Below are 20,598 nucleotides of genomic sequence, written 5' to 3'. Positions count from 1 at the left end.
GGCAATGAGTCGATACGGCAGACCGACGGCGAATCAGTTTCCGGCGAGCTGATTCCCTCTGCTCTTTTCCGGGACAACATTAGCTGCGCAGAAAGAAAAGTTGGAATTCAATAGAGGAAGGTGAAAAACGCACTTTGTGTATCTGTAGCTTTTTTTTCTTTTTTTCTCTCGTGAAGTATATCGCATCATCGAAGTCCAATTGTGTGGAGTCTATAAAATATCTGTCTACAACTGCCATAATTTCTTTGATGGGATCTTCCTTTTAGGTAAGAGAGGTGGGGAAACTCAGATGATGCCATGATGAACATGGTGATGTACAAACAGTTCGTTCTTTAGATCCCTCATTTTTGGCACTGGCAGAGCGAATTTGATGGTACTAAAAAATATATATAGGTTTTTACAATCCACGGTACTTTTCAGGTTTTTTTTCAATCCTGTTGGCCTTGAGTGTAATATTCACATGTTATTGTCCACCCCCTTGAAGATAGCCAAAATAATTTCCGTTTGTATCCCGGAAAACACTTGCAGTAGCCTTCCTCGCCAATAAATCGACTCGATGTTGAATGGTGAAGAATCGGAAGTTGCCAGCCACTGCCCTGACTGATGTTTCACTCATGGAGAATCCACATCTCATTCACAGTAAAAAAACATACGTACGAAATCAACTGAAATATTCATAAAACGGTCCATTGAGACTTCCTTGCATTACTTTCACGCAAAATATGGTTCAAATGGCTCTGAGCAATATGAGACTTAACATCTGAGGTCATCAGTCCCCTAGAACTTAGAACAACTTAAACCTAACTAAACTAAGGACATCACACACATCCATGCCCGAGGCAGGATTCGAACCTGCGACCGTAGCGGTCTCGTGGTTCCAGACTGAAGCGCCTAGAACCACTCGGCCACTCCGGCCGGCACTCTCATACAGTTCCATACGGTTTCAACAGATGTGAGCGCGTTTTGCAGTAATATTTCTCGTGGTTAAGTTTGTGATGTAAAAATAAGCGTACTATTTATTCTCAGATGCATGCTGGGCTCTTGACCTACTTACGTTACGCGAGCAAAAGTCTTCAAACATCACGCTCTCTCTGACGTCAGAGTATAAATCCGAGAGTTGTGAGTGAATCATCGAGATAACTGAGTGAGTATTAACAGGGCATGATCGTAGAGAACAGACGTTTGGGAATACATTAAACGAGGTTGCTCAGGATTTTTAAAGTAGCGTCTTCAGGATAAACCTAAATAATCACACTGACAATCCAGTGATATAAACTGATAGGAACCCCAAACATCTGAAGTGTACTGTCAATCTAATGTCATGATTCCCTTTTAAGCACAGTCATGTACAATTTTTCTAAGGGGATGTTTCACATGTTGATCTGTTTGGTGAAGGGTATGGGGCTGTGAGTCTGTCACAGACAATTCCTGTTCATGGATTCATGCTGAAGAGACACCGATGCCTCACCTCCATGACTTTTCGGGAATTTGCATCTTCTCACACATGTGCTTTGTGCAAATATACGATGCCATCTCATGTAACGGTCTACACTGGATCCAGCATGAAGTGTACTGTCAATCTAATGTCATGATTCCCTTTTAAGCACAGTCATGTACAATTTTTCTCAGGGGATGTTTCACATGTTGATTTGTTTGGTGAAGGGTATGGGGATGTGAGTCTGTCACAGCAATTCCTGTTCATGGATTCATGCTGAAGAGACACCGATGCCTCACCTCCATCACTTTTCGGGAATTTGCATCTTCTCACACATGTGCTTTGTGGAAATATACGATGCCATCTCATGTAACGGTCTACACTGGATCCAGCATATTTCTCGCGTCGACGACACATATTTAACAGGTATTTGTTTCCGGACATATGAACATAGGGGATTTCCTTCCGAGGTTGAACAGTAGTACGTCGTGTAGAAATACGTGACACCTATATCAAAACACCGTGCAGTCGCTATACAAACCTTCGTGATACATTATTAAGTCGGCTCTTGACACCGGGAATTTTCAATTTTTTTTTTTTTTTTTTGGTCAGCTAGACTGGACGACTCGATGTGACAGTTGTGTTCGCGGCAGGTCTCTTCGGTCCCTCCCCAACTAACTTGTCTTTTGCAATACAAACACCAGTCTTCGAAACGACATTAGGTGTCGCCACGTGGCAGCACACGCCCTTGGAGGGATTCGAATCCCCGACCTCCCGGTTGTCGCTTCCACCGCGTGGTGACGGCGGCAGGTCGGATCACTGCCGGGCGTCCTGTTACCAACTCTCTTATCTCTGCTCATTAAGGACTGGGTATCGTCTGGTGTGCGACATCATGTTTATTAAATTATCTGCAGTTGCTGCAAGTGATAAGTGTTTTATCGAGCGTGACGATGTGTAAAAGGTTGGCAAATTATCGCGCAGTTGAGAGAACCCAAACTGTGGAGTGGGGGCTCCTTCGTGGGAGGGAGGGAGGGAAGAAGGTGGTGGGGGCGGAGCTCTGTGGAAGAGAGGGGGGAGGGTGGGGCGTCAGGAAGTTCTTCATAGCATCACAAAACATATATGAAAAGCATAAAACTCGAACCAGAACTTTTCTATAGAACGAACATTAATTATTGTCAGTGTCATGGTGAAAAAGAAAAAGAAATTATGAAAGTGAAAACTTGTTTAATAATAATGGACACGACGATTTTTCGTGATCAGTGGTAGACGCACGTCCTACAAGTTGCTGTCAAATAACTTTTTTATAAATTTTTCGTGCCTGTGCATTTCTTGCAGGTCATTGAACTGGGTATTAACAGTACGAAGTGTGTATTTTTGGCAAAGAGGCAGTAGCAGAGAATCACCTAAAATCAGATTAACGACGCACCTACTGAATTAAATGCAAAGCTATCATCCTGAAAGGCCGGCCGGCTGTGGCCGAGCGGTTCTAGGCGCTACAGTCTGGAACCGCGAGACCGCTGCGGTCGCAGGTTCGAATCCTGCCTCGGGCATGGATGTTAGTGATGGCCTTAGGTTAGTTAGGTTTAAGTAGTTCTAAGTTCTAGGGGACTGATGACCTCAGAAGTTAAGTCCCATAGTGCTCAGAGCCATTTTTCATCCTGAAAGTAAGACCAGTGGTTTTCTTAATCCAAATCATTACCCGGCTTACAAGGAACCCCTTGAATGCGAGGTCGCGAAAGGCCAATGATGTTTACGCCATTCGACGCCCCACATATTGTCCACTCCGCCAACACCGTATTGTCTGCTAATGGCAACAGGGACGGGACTGGAGGTATCCGATGATGGGCAGCAAGAGACTACGGAGCGTAGCCGAACTGCGTACTCGGAGAGCAGCTCACAACGGTGCTACAGCGCTAGCGGTACTGATAAAAAGCAGAGCACTGGCAACGATAAAGAGAGCAAACATTGCATTATACCTACAACAACAGGTGCCGAAGTTCACATTTCGTCGGAAATGAACCCAAGGTATTTCGCGCAATGAGGAGGAAGTGGCAGATGAAATATTAGCTCAAAAATGGTTCAAATGGCTCTAATCACTATGGGACTTGAAACGTCCTCTTATAAAAATTATACAAGACTGTGCTTAAACTGACACACAATATTTTTAGCGCAACGCAATCTGACTTTCAATAATCCCTACAAAAGAATGGCCCTGACTTACAATAACCTATACGTTTCACAAATCACTTACCTCACAAAAATCTTCGTTACTCAAGCTACTGCAATACAGCGAGCGCCACTACTGCCAGCTAAATAAAAGATTCAAACTACGGAAGGCACTAACTACCGATAGGCATAGTTAGCAAATGAAAGATTTTAATAGAGAACAAACAAAGTATTTACCTCACTAGTCATGACACCAATTCTTACAAATTACAAAACTCCGCCATCTCTCTCCCCACGTCCATCACTGCTGGCGGCTCACCTCCAACTGCGCAACGCTACCCGCTGTTAGCATCCAGCTGCCGCTGCCCAACACTACAATCGCAGACAACAATGCAAACCAGCCACAGGCTGCACACGGCACAGCCAGTGATTTTTATACAGAGCGCTACGTGGCGGCGGTGTTACCAATAAAAAAACCTAAACAGCCTACTTACAGACTTAACATCTGAGGTCATCAGTTCCCTAGACTTAGAACTACTTAAAGCTGACGACGTCGCACACACACACACACACACACATCCATGCCCGAGGCAGGATTCGAACCTGCGACCGTAGCAGCAGCGCGGTTCCGGACTGAAGCGCCTAGAACCGCTCGGTCACAGTGGCCGGCGAAATATTAGCGTTTTTGCAAGACGAGTCAGTGGAATGTGTGGTGTTGTCTACGCTAGACTGTGCGGGCAGTGCACATGAGGGGTACAACGATGACGGTAAATACTGAACAAGTGAAAGTGACATTGAAACAGGTGTGCAGGCGTGTAGTTAATTATCCTTGTAGGACAGACACTCGCGAATCTGTCTCCAGTGAAACGTAGTAGAGGACAATCGTTGTCCAAGGGCCAGGTGCAACGGTAAGCAAATTACGTTCATGGAAGTTCATACGCAGCATGGCTAAAAAAAAAAAAGAAAACAGATTCCGAATAAATCCGCAGCAATATGACCATGTAGTGCATAAGAAAAACTGCGGATATTCAAGAGAGGACATGGCGCCCTTGTTACAAAAACTGGTGTTTTGTGTGCTCCACGAATTCTCGATACAATTTACAGGATCTACCTGACAGTGACCTACTATGTTATGCACATCAAACTGTACGCGACATAGATTACAGTGATTTCAAAGGAAGCAGTGCTTAGCTGCATAACGTCAAACGGTGGTACAGAATTCGAAGGCGTAAGATAGCGAAATGAACAACAAACTGCGGAGTCTTCCCGAAATTTTTTAGTTGAGATAAACAAACTTATCCCACACTCCAATAAGGAATTTGTTCTCAACACCAATCAATCGACATTTGAAGAGGAAATGCATATGAAAGGAACCCTGTATAACCGGCCGCGGTGGCCGTGCGGTTCTAGGCGCTTCAGTTCGGAACCGCATGACTGCTACAGTCGCAGGTTCTAATCCTGCCTCAGGCATGGATTTGTGTGATGTCCTTAGGTTAGTTAGTATTAAGTAGTTCTAAGTTCTAGGGGACTGATGACCTAAGATGTTAAGTCCCATAGTGCTCAGAGCCATTTGAACCATTCTGAACCCCGGAAAATAATGGGTACCGCAAGAGTTGTATCAAGGTCAACTAACATCCTCGCCTTAGTGCATCCGTATAAAACTATGCCGACTGTCAGTGTGGATGGTAAATCGGTTAGAAAGTTATTTATTGTGCTGCGAGAAGTTGTAGGTGCTCTGCCCCCTACGAATCTTTCTCGTGCGCTTGGGCTCGCAAGGGTACCAGGGAACGTTTACATCACAGCAAGCAAGAGTGGGAAAATGGACGTTAGAGAACTGCAACTGTGGTATGAGCACTGTTTTTGCCAATAGCTGGGCAAAATAACTTGCTTTTTCTTGATTCCTGGTCTGCGTATGAAAATCATACCCCTTTAGAGCAAACTATTCCTCCTGAAAAGTGTGTGACATAGTACTTCATACAACTTGGAACCCCTGGACAAACTCAACCTCTGAATGTTTGTTTTATATGCCTATGAAACATAGTATCATACGATATGTAGCTAAAGGACAGATTGTTTCACGATAAGCTCCATGGGCTACCTGCCATCACGTTCCATCAATTCTCATGACCCTGTTAAACTAATACGATTCTATATGCATTCTTTAATAGTGAAAATTTAGCTGAACGTCATGCACGGTGTGTAACTCCCGAGTTCGCGTTTGATGATTCGAACCTCGTGATCACTGTGGGGTGCAATTTTTCTTTCCGGATTCACGGTGAAAGTTAATGATTTGTTTTGAACATTTGTTGAATGTCGTCGACGTCAACTTTGTGAAGTTTAGTACGCACATCCCACAGAAGGTTGACCTCTGCACCTCCCGGACACTCGTTTCCTATCGCGCTCCTGATGCACTTGGTGAGTCATCATCACACTTTCAAATGAGACTTACTAAAATTGAATTCAAGAAGGTTCCTTATTAGACTTCAGTAAATCGACAAATGAAATTCTGGAACATATGAAAAGCTTACTAACCTTCTAACCGAGGTTGATTCTATGTATTGAAAGAAATAAAAGAAACAAGTTGAGCATCATAACAACACAATCAACAACCATAATACCCTAAAAACAAATTGACAATTGACTCTTTACTAGACTGCTGCCCTTGGGGGTTTCTGCGTTTATATAGGTTTTGATCTTTAATTTTGTATTGGACAAAAACAATAATACTTCACAATATGTAATACTTCTACTACATAAGCAAGAAAAAATAAAAATATAACATTCGGTTAAAATACTGTACCGTTTAATTGTAGGAAATGTTAACCATTGCTGGCAAACGTCAGTACATGGCACGACGTCAGGGTCATCAGTAAAAATTTTGTAGCTACCGGTGTTTCATATAACGTAAAATAAAATTTCATTTTTATGCTGTCGTGTTAATTATGTATTTTTACGATGGTATTCAGTTCAATCTGGCATTTGCAGCTTTTGGTTCATGTGATGTTCGTACATCAAGGGCAATTCTTTGACTTTATTTGAAACAAAAAACAAAATTTAGTTTTGGGGCATTCATGCTGGCGTGCCTTAACTCTACTTTTTCAATGTTGCACGAGTAGAGCTGACATTCGGCTGTATCATTATCTGCTATGAATGTATTGACGTGGTAATATCAGAAGCTAAGCCACTATCTGTGGCAAGTCATTGTTTGTCGGAATTGTTCAGAGATAATAACGGGTGTGTAAGGGATTTGAGCAACATACTGTGCACATTTCGTGGAGTGTTAATACGTAGTGGACGCATTCAGTTACCAACACACACACACACACACACACACACACACACACACACACACACACACATGCTTGAATGGTAATTTTTTGAAGGCCAATATCGAATCCTTTCCGTTTTTTACGAAACAGCGTCAGGTGGACGCTTCAGTGGTTCCCTTGTAATGGTCTGAAGGTCACTCTCGATTTGTAGGATTGTGGACTATCCTACTTTTCCTACATCTACATGGATACTGTGCAAATCACATTTAATTACCTGGCAGAGAGTTCGTCGAACCACCTTCACAATTTTCTATTATTCCAATCTCGTATGGCGCGTTGAAAGAATGAACACCTATATCTTTCCGTACGAGCTCTGATTTTCCTTATTTTATCGTGGTGATCGTTCCTTCCTATGGAGGTCGATGTCAACAAAATATTTTCGCATTCGGAGGAGAAAGTTGGTGATAGGAATTTCGTGAGAATATTCCGTCGCAACGAAAAACACCTTTCTTTTAATGATGTCCAGCCCAAATCCTTTATCATTTCTGTGACACTCTCTCCCATATTTCGTGATAATACAAAACGTTCTGCCTTTCTCTGAACTTTTTAGATGTACTCCGTCAGTCATATCCGGTAAGGATCCCACACTGCGCAGCAGTATTCTAAATGAGGACGGACAAGCGTGGTGTAGCTAGTGTCCTTAGTAGGTCTGTTACATTTTCTAAGTGTCCTGCCAATAAAACGCAGTCTTTGGTTAGCCCTCCCCACAACATTTGCTGTATGTCCCTTCCAATTTAAGTTGTTCGTAATTGTAATTTCTAGATATTTAGTTGAATTTACGGCTTTTAGATTAGACTGATGTATCGTGCAACTAAGTTTAACGAGTTCCTTTTAGCACTCATGAGGATGACCTCACACTTTTCGTTATTTAGGGTCAACTGCCACTTTTCGCACTATTCAGATACCTTTTCTGAATATTTTGTAGTTTTTTTATCTTCTGATCACTTTATTAGTCGATAAACAACAGCACCTCCAAACAACCAAAGACGGCTGCTCAGATTGTCTCCCAAATCGTTTATATAGATAAGGAACAGCAAAGGGCCTATATATACACTGTTCGACATGGGTTCTGTTTCTGATATTAAAGTATGTGCTTCTATACCAATTTACCGTGGGATATATATATATATATATATATATATATATATATATATATATATATATACAATTCATGGTAAACACAGAGCCGCTATAGAGAAGAACGGTATGTTTCCGCATCCAGTAGTGATAGAACGTGATAATTTCTTGTGCAACAGCTGGTGGGAAGAATCAGACATCATTAGGTTATCCCCCGCCACACCTATGTCATTAAGACCACCTGAAACATCTCATTAACTAGAACGGCGACAGCCGGTCGCTGCCTCGGCAGTAAAGCTTCACGCCTCCTAGGGGCAGGTGCATCGAGTTTACAACAGTGATGTTTGCAGCAGTTTGTGTCAGTCTTAACGAGTGAGTGTTTTGGCTGAAGAGTAACTGTCTGTCATATTTCCGAGCACGGTTGAATTTTTTAGTTCCTGTGTGTAAACTGATTGAGCGTGGTGCTGAAGGTAAAACGACTGCTTGTTTTTACACATCAGCGTTCCTCTAGTTCCCCACTATTAATTTATTACAGGTGTATTACCAAAGTGGTATTTATAAATTTGCAGAAATGCCACGTCGTTGTGGATGTCGATATAAGCCGGACAACTTCTGCTACATCTGTGGGAAGTTCACTTTTGCCAGAAATAGGAAGAAAATTTCTTCAGTCATAAAGAAAGCATACAAACATTAGGAGTAGAGGTAGGAGACCAAGATAAAGAATAGGCACTACATTTCTGTTGTGCTACACGTTACTGCAAACTAATTCAGTGGTGGAAAGGTAAAGAGAATGTGTGTTTTTTTGCTGTTCCCAACTGTGGAGGGAGCCTAAGGACCATGTTACTGATTGTTATTTCTGTCTAACAAAAATTCAGGGTTTTACAAACAAGAAGTCGAAGAGGCACATTGTTTACCCAGATCTGCCTTCAGCAAAAAAGCCAGCGCAGCATTCCGACAACCTTCCAGTACCTTCAAGAGCTCGAGGTCATATTCCGAGTGACTGTGAAATAAGTAGTACTGAAAAAATCACAGACGATGATTCTTTACATCACTGCACAAGTGAGTCATCGCCACATTTGTTAACACAGGCAGATTTAAATGATTTAGTACGTGATCTAGGACTAAGTAAACAAAAGGCGCAGCTGCTTGGTTCAAGATTACAAGAGTATAATCTACAGCACCAAAGTACTAAAATCAGTATGTTCAGGCACAGAGAACATGCCTTTATTTCTTATTTTTCAACTGACGAAGCACTGACATTTTGCAATGACGTTGCTGGCCTGATGAAAGTGCTGAACTTCACTTATATTTCACTGGAGTGGAGACTTTTCATAGATGCATCGAAAACAAGTCTGAAGGATGTTTTGCTCCATAACGGAAATAAAATACCCTCTGTTCCTGTAGCTTACGCTAGTTTGACAAAAGAGAACTACGAATTCGTACAAAGGATGCTAAATTCATTAAAATACGATTAACACAAATGGAAAATATGTTCAGATTGCAAGATAATTGCTATGGTGCTGGGAATGCATCAAGGCTACACAAAGTATGACTATTTTCTTTGCGAGTGGAATAGTCGCGACCGAAATCCTCACTACGTGAAAAAGAAATGGCCTAGGCGAAGATGGAAAGTTGGCGAAAAGAATGTACAACGCGAAAGTCTGGTAGCTCCTGAATATATACTACTTCCACCGCTTCACATCAAACTTGGCCTGATGAAACAATTCGTGAAGGCCATGGATCCAACAGGCTGTGGATTTGCATATCTAGCTACCAAGTTCCTCCGTCTTTCAGCTGCAAAAATAAAGGAAGGTGTATTTGTGAGCCCACAAATCAGAGAGCTGCAGAAAGATGCAAATGTTTAAGCATGTTTAACTGATAAAGAAAAAACCGCATGGGACTGTTTCAAGATGGTGTCGGAAAACTTCCTCGGAAGAAGAGGAGCTACTAATTACAAAGCAATGGTGAAGGATATGACCAAAGCATATCAGGATTTGGGGAGCAATATGTCTTTGAAGGTACATATGATGGACTCTCATCTGGACTACTTCACAGAGAGTTGTAGTGACGTATCGGATGAACATGGGGAAAGATTCCATAAAGACATTTCTACCATAGAAAGACGCTATGAAGGGAAGTGGGTACCTCCTATGTTAGCAGATTATTGCTGGAATATCATTCGAGAGAAGAAAGGTTCACAATACAAGAGAAAAAAGTGACGAGCATTACAAGGCAGTGGTTCATTGTTTGTCAATTTTCTGTAATTTATCATGTCAAATAAATGCTTCAAAGTGTATACACAAAGGTTAATGTGTTATATGTTAGATCCCACCATCCATTAATGTGATGAACTTATAACATCATAAAGATGTGCATTTGGTTGGCGAATTTCACCTCACGTTTGCTGCACTATATCAGAAACTGAAAAGAGAAATAAAATTGCGATTACTCACAAAATTTCCCCGACAGAAAAAAAATAAATTCAGCAGTCAAAATACAACTAGGATGAAAATATTTTTTTATCAGAAATAGAAAAAAAGTATTTTTTTTTTTTTTTTTTTTTTTTTTTTTTTTTTTTTTTTTTTTTTTTTTTTTGAACAGTGATATCCTATATCCTACGATATAGCAATATAGCAATGTCACCAACATCGCAACTTTGATCTCTGAACAGTCATTCACTTCTTTGATTCAGCCAGTGGATAGTAGTTTTCCATTACCTCGACGCCGGCCGTTGTGACCGAGCGGTTCTAGGCGCTTCAGTCCAGATCTGCGCTGCTGCTACGGTCGCAGGTTCGAATCCTGCTTCGGGCATGGATGTGTGTGATGTCCGTAGGTTAGTTACGTTTAAGTAGTTCTAAATTCTAGGGGACTGTTGACCTCAGATGTTAAGTCCGATAGTGCTTAGAGCCATTACCTCGAAAGATTGAAAAAACTGAATCTCATTTCTTCTTATTTGGTTTGAGCCGCAGTGTTACCTTTTTCAATCCTGTCACACAACTCTCTGTTGTAGTATTCTATCCGAAGACTGTTCTATGCTTTGAGAGAGTCTTCTTCCTGGAATAACTGCTACAGCCTACATCCATTTGAATCTGCTTACTGAACTCGTGTCTTGGCCTATCTCTGCAATTTTTAACACCTACATTTTCCACGAGTACTAAACTGAGATTCCTCGATATCTCAGAATGTATCCTATCAAATGATCACTTATTTTAGTCAAGTTATGCCACAAATTTCTTTTCCCCAAATTATTTTCGGGATTCCTTATTAGTTACGTGCTTAAACCACCTAATCTCCAGCATTTTTCTGTGGCCCCACGTTTCAATAACTCCTGTTCTCTTCTTGCCTGAACTGCTTCTCGTCCACGTTTCATTTCCACATAAATTTACACGCCAGGCAAATGTTTTCACAAAATATTTCCTAACACTTAAACTTACTGTGAGGTGACAAAAATCATGGGATACTTCCTAATATCGTGTCGGACTGCGCGGTGTAGTGCAGCAACTTCACGTGGTAGGGACTCAACAAGTCGCTGGAAGTTCCCTGCAGAAATACTGAGCCACAATGTCTCCTTAGCCCGCCATAGTTGCGAAAGTGGGAAAATGGACGTTAGAGATCTACAACTGTGTTGTGAGCACTTTTTTTCCAATACCTGGACAAAATAACTTGCTTTTTCTTGATTCCTGGCCTGCGTATAAAAATCATACTCCCTTAGAACAAACTATTCCTCCTGAAAAGTGTGTGCCGGTGCAGGATTTTGTGTACGAAATGACTTCTCCATTACGTCCATAAATGTTCGATGGGCTTCATGTCGGGCGATCTGGGTGGCCAAACAATTTGGTTGAATTTCCAGAAAGTTCTTCAAACCAATCGCCAACAACTGTAGTCCGGTGGCTTGGCGCATTGTCACCCATAAAAATGTCACAGTTGTTTGGGAACATGAAGTCCGTGGATGGCTCCAAATGGTGTCAAAGTAGCCGAATGTAACTATTTCGAGGATCCAATTCATTCCATGTAAACACAGCCCGCACCACCAGCTTACACAATGCCTTGTTGACAACGTGGGTCCAAGTGTAGTTGAACTGTAACGGACAGTGCCTTCAAACAGAAAATAAGATTAACATTAACAAAAGTAAAACAACAGTAAAGGATTGTAATAGAATTATATCAAGCGATGGTGAGGGGATTAGATTAGGAAATGAGACATTAAAAGCAGTTGATGAATTTTGATCTTTGGGCAGTAAAGTAAGTAATGGGGGCCAAAGAGGAGAGGATATAAAATATAGACTGGCAATGGCAAGAAAGTCATTTCCGAAGGAGAAAAATTTGTTAAATTCGAATATACTTTTATGTGACAAAATCCACGGAATGCGTATATACAGATAGCGGCGGTATTGCTTACACAAGGTATAAAACGCCAGTGCACTGACGAAGCTGTTATTCGTTCAAAGGTGAATCATGTTGAAAGGTTCCCGAAGTGATTTTGGCCACACGGTGGGAATTATGACTTTCGTCGCGGAATGATAGATAGAGTAGGCGCACGGGAAATTCCGTTTCGGAAATCGCTAGGAAATTTAGTTTTCCGAGATCCACAGAGTTCAGAATCTGCGGGGAATACCAAATTTCAGGCATTTCCTCTCAGCACGAAGTACGTAGTGGTCGATGAACCTTCACTTAATGATCGAGAGCAGCAGAGTTTGCGTAAAGCTGTCAATGCAAAGGGACAAGCAACGCTATGAAATAACCACACAAATAAGTGTAGGACGTACGACGAACATATCCGCTAGGACAGTGCTCCGATGTGTGGCGCGAGTGGGCTATAGCAGCAGACGAGTGCCTTTGCTAAAAGCACAACATGGCCTGGAGCGCACGTCCTGGACTCGTGCCCATATCGGCTGGAACCTAGACGACTGGAAAACTGTGGCCTGGTCAGATGTGTACCGATTTTAGTTGGTGAACGCTGATGGCAGGCTAAGAATGTGGCGCAGACCACACGAAGCCTTGGACCGAAGTTGTCAACAGGGCACTGTGCAAGCTGGTGGTGGCTCCATAATGGTGCGGGCTGTTTTTACATGGAATTGATTGGATCCTATGGTCCAACTGAACCGATCATTGACTGGAAATAGCTATGTTCGGCTACTTTGTCACCATTTTGAGCCATCCATGGACTTCACGTTCCCAAACAACTGTGAAATTTTTATGGGTGACGATGCACCAAGTCTCCGGACAACAATTGTTCGCGATTGGTTTGAAGAACTTTCTGGAAATTCACCGAAATGATTTGACCACCCAGATCTCCCGAGATCGAACATTTATGGACATAATCGAGAGGTCAGTTCGTACACAAAATCCTGCACCGGCGACGCTTTCGCAATTATGGAGGGCTGTGAATTTACTGGATCCTCTGGTCCTCCTGAGCCGATCATTGACTGGACATGGTTATGTTCTGCTACTTGGAAACCATTACGAGCCATTCACTGACTCGGTGTTCCCAAACAACGACGTAATTTTTGTAGAACACAATGTGCCATTTCAATTGGGCGCAGTTGTTAGCGATTGGTTTGAAGAAAGTTCCGGACAATTCGACGAAATGACTTGGCCACGCAGGTCGCCTGTCATGAATCCATCGAACTTTTATGGGATGCAATAGAGAGGTCAGTTCGTACACAAAATCCTGCACCGGAAACGCTTGCGCTGTTACGGACGGCGATAGAGTTAGCAAGCCTGAGTATTCCTGCAGAAGACTCCCAACGACTTCTTGTCGATTCCATGCCAGGTCGGGTTGTTGCACTACGCCGGGCTGAAGGAGGTCCTACTCGGAACTGGGGGGGGGGGGGGGGGGGTATCCCATGAGTTTTGTCATCTCATCGTATAGACTCAAGTACACATAAAACGGCGGATTCGTAAAAAAAAATGGTTGAAATGGCTCTGAGCACTATGGGACTTAACATATGAGGTCATCAGTCCCCTAGGACTGAGAACTATTTACAGCTAATTAACCATACGACATCACACACATCAATGCCCGAGGCAGGATTCGAACCTGCGACCGTAGCAGTCGCGCGGTTCCGGACTGAAGCGCCTAGAACCTCTCGGTCACCGCGGCCGGCTGATTCGTAAAAACCCGAGTGGACAATCACCATATACAAAATATTTCTAGCAAAGACAAAGCTCTTTACACGGCCAAGCAAGTAGATATCTCCGTAAAAAAGATCTGGGAAAGTATTACTAAAGGATAATTTACACATCACCAGTAATTAGTCCCGTTCAGGATGCTATAAAGCGTCTAAGCTATTACAGACTTTGTACAAGCACGTACATGTAAGTGGAGATTAGCTTTCTTTAGGATTTATTCCACAGTTCACCCGCAGAGATTTATTTGTGGCCCCCGGCATTAGCCGAGCGGTCTCAGGTGTTGCAATCATGGACTGTGCGGCTCGTCCCAGCGGAGGTCGAGTCCTCCCTCTGGCATGGGTGTGTGTGTCTGTGCTTAGCATAATTTAGGTTAAGTAGTGTGTAAGCTTAGGGACTGATGACCTTAGTCGTTAAGTCCCATAAGATTTCACACGCATTTCAACATTTTGAACATTTATTTGTGGCTACTTCAAATCTTGAATTACCTCAGTTTATTTGTGGCTTGCGAGAGATTTGAATTAACAAAATTTATTTATTTGAAAAAAAAATTAAACAACCATTTTGTTTGTGTTAGAGCATAGATGTGTTAACCAGCACAAGGTGAGTACGGAATGCAAAAGTTTATGAGAGCCATCTATGGATTTTAAACGTCCCGAATTGATAGTGGTCAAATGTTGTAAGGCAAAGAATGTAAAGTTCCGTGTTCTGGCGTTAGACGGGCCAGTCGCGTCCGACCGACCGCCGTGTCACCCTCTTCGAATGGTGTCATTGTACACGGTATGGAGGGGGACTGCCAAGGGGGAGGTTACCATGAGAAAAAGACTGAATAATCAACGAAAGGATAATGTTCTACGAGTCGGGGGGTTGAAAGTCAGAAGCTTGAACGTGGTAAGGAAACTAGAAAATCTGGAAAGGGAAATGCAAAGGCTCAGTCTAGATATAGTAGGGGTCAGTGAAGTGAAGTGGAAAGAAGACAAGGATTTCTGGTCAGATGAGTATCGGGTAATATCAACAGCAGCAGAAAATGGTATAACAGGTGTAGGATTCGTTATGAATAGGAAGGTAGGGCAGAGGGTGTGTTACTGTGAACAGTTCAGTGGCCGGGTTATTCTAATCAGAATCGACAGCAGACCAACACCGACAACGATAGTTCAGATATACATGCCGACGTCACAAGCTGAAGATGAACATATAGAGAAAGTATATGAGGATATTGAAAGGGTAATGCAGTATGTAAAGGGGGACGAAAATCTAATAGTCATGGGCGACTGGAACGCAGTTGTAGGGGAAGGAGTAGAAGAAAAGGTTACAGGAGAATATGGGCTTGGGACAAGGAATGAAAGAGGAGAAAGACTAATTGAGTTCTGTAACAAGTTTCAGCTAGTAATAGCGAATACCCTGTTCAAGACTCACAAGAGGGGGAGGTATACATGGAAAAGGCCGGGAGATACGGGAAGATTTCAATTAGATTACATCATGGTCAGACAGAGATTCCGAAATCAGATACTGGATTGTAAGGCGTACCCAGGAGCAGATATAGACTCAGATCACAATATAGTAGTGATGAAGAGTAGGCTGAAATTCAAGACATTAGTCAGGAAGAATCAATACGCAAAGAAGTGGGATACGGAAGTTCTAAGGAATGACGAGATACGTTTGAAGTTCTCTAACGCTATAGACACAGCAATAAGGAATAGCGCAGTAGGCAACACCGTTGAAGAGGAATGGACATCTCTAAAAGGGCCATCACAGAAGTTGGGAAGGAAAACATAGATACAAAGAAGGTAGCTGCGAAGAAACATTGGGTAACAGAAGAAATACTTCAGTTGATTGATGAAAGGAGGAAGTACAAACATGTTCCGGGAAAATCAGGAATACTGAACTACAAGTCGCTGAGAAATGAAATAAATAGGAAGTGCAGGGAAGCTAAGACGAAATGGCTGCAGCAAAAATGTGAAGACATCGAAAAAGGTATGATTGTCGGAAGGACAGACTCAGCATACAGGAAAGTCAAAACAACCTCTGGTGACATTAAAAGCAACGGTGGTAACATTAAGAGTGCAACGGGAATTCCACTATTAAATGCAGAGGGGAGAGCAGATAGGTGGAAAGAATACATTGAAAGCCTCTATGAGGGTGACGATTTGTCTGATTTGATAGAAGAAGAAACAGGAGTCGATTTAGAAGAGATAGGGGATCCAGTATTAGAATCGGAATTTAAAAGAGCTTTGGAGGACTTATGGTCAAATAAGGCAGAAGGGATAGATAACATTCCATCAGAATTTCTAAAATCATTAGGGGAAGTGGCAACAAAACGACTATTCACGTTGGTGTGTAGAATATATGAGTCTGGCGACATACCATCTGACTTTCTGAAAAGCATCATCCACACAATTCCGAAGACGGCAAGACCTGACAAGTGCGAGAATTATCGCACAATCAGCTTGACAGCTCATGCATCGAAGCTGCTTAGAAGAATAATATACAGAAGAACGGAAAAGAAAATTGAGAATGCGCTAGGTGACGATCAGTTTGGCTTTAGGAAAAGTAAAGGCACGAGAGAGGCAATTCTGACGTTACGGCTAATCATGGAAGCAAGGCTAAAGAAAAATCAAGACACGTTCATAGGATTTGTCGACCTGGAAAAAGCGTTCGACAATATAAAATGGTGCAAGCTGTTCAAGATTCTGAAAAAATTAGGGGTAAGCTATAGGGAGAGACGGGTCATATACAATATGTACAACAACCAGGAGGGAATAATAAGAGTGGACGATCAAGAACGAAGTGCTCGTATTAAGAAGGGAGTAAGACAAGGCTGTAGTCTTTCGCCCCCTACTCTTCAATCTGTACATCGAGGAAGCAATGATGGAAATAAAAGGAAGATTCAGGACTGGAATTATAATACAAGGTGAAAGGATATCAATGATACGATTCGCTGATGACATTGCTATCCTGAGTGAAACTGAAGAAGAATTAAATGGTCTGCTGAACGGAATGAACAGTCTAACGAGTACACAGTATGGTTTGAGAGTAAATCGGAGAAAGGCGAAGGTAATGAGAAGTAGTAGAAATGAGAAGAGCGCGAAACTTAACATCAGGATTGATGGTCACGAAGTCAATGAAGTTAAGGAATTCTGCTACCTAGGCAGTAAAATAAGCAATGACGGACGGAGCAAGGAAGACATCAAAAGCAGACTCGGTGTGGCAAAAAAGGCATTTCTGGCGAAGAGAAGTCTACTAATATCAAATACCGGCCTTAATTTGAGGAAGAAATTTGTGAGGATGTACGTCTGGAGTACAGCATTGTATGGTAGTGAAATATGGACTGTGGGAATACCGGAACAGAAGAGAATCGAAGCATTTGAGATGTAGTACTATAGACGAATGTTGAAAATTAGGTGGACTGATAAGGTAAGGAATGAGGAGGTTCTACGCAGAATCGGAGAGGAAAGGAATATGTGGAAAACACTGATAAGGAGAAGGGACAGGATGATAGGACATCTGCTAAGACATGAGGGAATGACTTCCATGGTACTAGAGGGAGCTGTAGAGGGCAAAAATTGTAGTGGAAGACAGAGATTGGAATACGTCAAGCAAATAATTGAGGACGAAGGCTGCAAGTGCTACTGTGAGATGAAGAGGTTAGCACAGGAAAGGAATTCGTGGCGGGCCGCATCAAACCAGTCAGTAGACTGATGACCAAAACGAAAAAAAAAAAAAAAACCAAATGGAGGGGCACGTGGTCGGCACACTGTTCTCGCAGTCTTTGTCGGCTTTCTCGACCTTGAAGCCGCTGCCACTCGGCCCAGCGGGTCCTCGGTTGGCCTCGCTATAGTGAATGCACCCCGCACCAGTCCTCCCAACGAGGAAGAACCCCTGACTGCACTGCGCATGGATCGCAGGTCCCCCACACGGCCATCAGCAGTGTTGACCATTCGGCCGCGCAGGCGGGCTCCCTGTACTGTACCGTATTGCATTTAAACTACAATCCTAATAATTATACAACAGCCAATTTCCTCGTATTGCCCGTTTTTGACTAGATGGCGTTGAACATGTGTTGCCTGACGTCTTTTTTTGCCGTTATATTGCTATTATCTATTTTAACTTAACGGGAGATACTTGGGCAGACTAAACAGACAACTTGGGGACGTTCATCCTTCCAGATAGTATACGCGCAGAGCGTTTGGAAATTATTTTAACTGAAGTGAACTGGTTGTTTATAAGAGAGAAAAATGTTGAGCAGGAGCAAAGTAAAGTATAAAATTGTCTCACACTGCAAAAAGAAAGGGTAAAATCGTACGTTATACCTCAGAAATATAGAATGAGGAACACACCTCCTAGCTGCAAGTTAGTCGTTTTATGGAACTGAAAAGTGAGTAGTGGTGAACCTCGACCGTTAGGAAGTACTACTAAGAGTCTGAACGATAAAGAATCCCTGATGATGATATGATGGTATGTCGGATAAAATATCTGAAAAGTAATTCATCGGGAGTATCCACTAAGGGACACCTTGGTACCTCATGTTTTTGAAATAAGAGGTTCTAGTAGGGAGTAAAATGTGTGGCGTAAGGTAGGTATGGAAGTTTATCGTATCGATTGCATCTCGACTACTGAGATTGATCATTTACTTAGAATCTGCAGGTTCAACAGGAAAATTATATTGATACAACACTGTAATTTATGAGGCTGGCTATAAAAAACGTTGCGCTCAATACTACTGGATTACTAGCAATTAACGTAAGGTAACACATGCCAGTCATTATTTAAATTATTTGTTTGGAAATATGAGCCACTATTTCTAATTAATTTGGCTTTTCGCTGAAGTTGGTCGTCATTATTGTTGATGACTCCCTGGAGATTGACAGCAAATAGAGATTTACTATTAAGCACTTAGCAGTAAGCAGTAGAAACCAACTAGTTAATAACGGAATGATGGATTTTATGTCAGCATTGGTCAGGTAAACAATGCGATGTCACTTCGTTCTCTGAACACGAAGTTTCGTCGTAAATGAAGAATAGTCGTATGTCATTAAAGACGTGAATTACCAACAACAAAATTTTTCACCTTTCTTGGCTTAAATGTGTCACTCGTCTTCTACGCTCCAAAGCTACCTTTTTCCAGATGATCTTTCTCACAAGTGTTGGGGTTAAGGGACACGATGTGACAACATGGTTGGTGGGAATGCTAACAGAATAGGAAAAAGTGCAACAGGAGACATTCTGCAAGTATTTCACAATGGTATTTGCACAACATGCGAGTGTTGTTTGTTGAAGGACATGATGTCGCTTAAAAGAGTGCACTTTCTGGAGGACGCTTACACAAAACGGACTGTACTTCATAGGTAGGTCCGGGACTTAACTTTTTAGCTGCAGTGGCGTGTCGAAGAGGCAAATAGCAGTAGCCGTTTTAAGTTTTACATTTAAATGAGGCTTGTCGGTTGGCAGGGGCGATTCTAGAAGTCGGTTAAGGGGGAGGGGGGCGAGGGATAATGGGGGGGGGGAGAGGATTTGGGGGAATGGAATATGGCTTCACAAAAGGAGATTTGGGGTCCTCTACGACAAAGTGGTAAACTTTGGTGTTGCTTAAAGTAGTTTTTGGGAACTGTTTTGGAGTTCAGGGTAAAAAATGTGTATTAATAAATAATAAGACGCCTATTTTAAGTCAAATGATATTTATTGGTTTAGGTAGTAAGGTACTTGCGCTCTTATTCTTTCGTTAAAATGTGAATGAAATACATAGCAACCTATATTGCTACATAATTGTTAAACAAATGATTCAATCTGTTGGAGTGTTATATTCGCTGATTTCTGAAGTAATTTTATCCAGTGTAATATGATACTCCATGGGGGAGGGGGCTATTGGCCCCATAGCAACCCCCCCCCCCCCCCCCCCCCCTTACCAGCGGCCCTGTCAGTTGGGATACAGCTGTAGCACATGTTTATACTCGCAGTAGGCAGCGGGGTGAGTTTTACGTTCTTGAATTAGATGGTCATTGTAGGTAAGGAAGCAACAGAATATCTTCCTCGTAAATTCAGCGCTAACATTGTTTGTTGCCCTGACTAACGACGTATTACATCTTTGACAAGAAAATTGTTCAACACAAATTATTTGTCAGCTCATTACTACATTACGAAACACGACCAGAATATAATGCTTTTACAAGGAAATTATGTGCCAAGATGTATAGTGCATTATAGTAAAGTTATTCTTCACTCATCACGATGGGTTAGTTGCTGTCTCAGTTCTTGACGCAGACTGAGGGTAGGATATGAAGACGTGCAGGGGGCAGAGTTGCACGTTTATGGGAGTGGAGTTGGTGCATGGTACACAACAACACGTTAGTGGTCCAGGAGTCACCAGTGGGTGTCCTTAACCTGTTTAGCGTTGAACTACAAAACCATGCTTTATACGGTATCGTAAGTTACTTGGAGCAAAGTGTGTGTAAATGAAATAACAGT

The sequence above is a fragment of the Schistocerca gregaria genome, chromosome 7, assembly GCF_023897955.1.
Source record: "Schistocerca gregaria isolate iqSchGreg1 chromosome 7, iqSchGreg1.2, whole genome shotgun sequence".
Lineage (NCBI taxonomy): Eukaryota > Metazoa > Arthropoda > Insecta > Orthoptera > Acrididae > Schistocerca > Schistocerca gregaria.
This window is presented reverse-complemented; position numbering follows the sequence as displayed.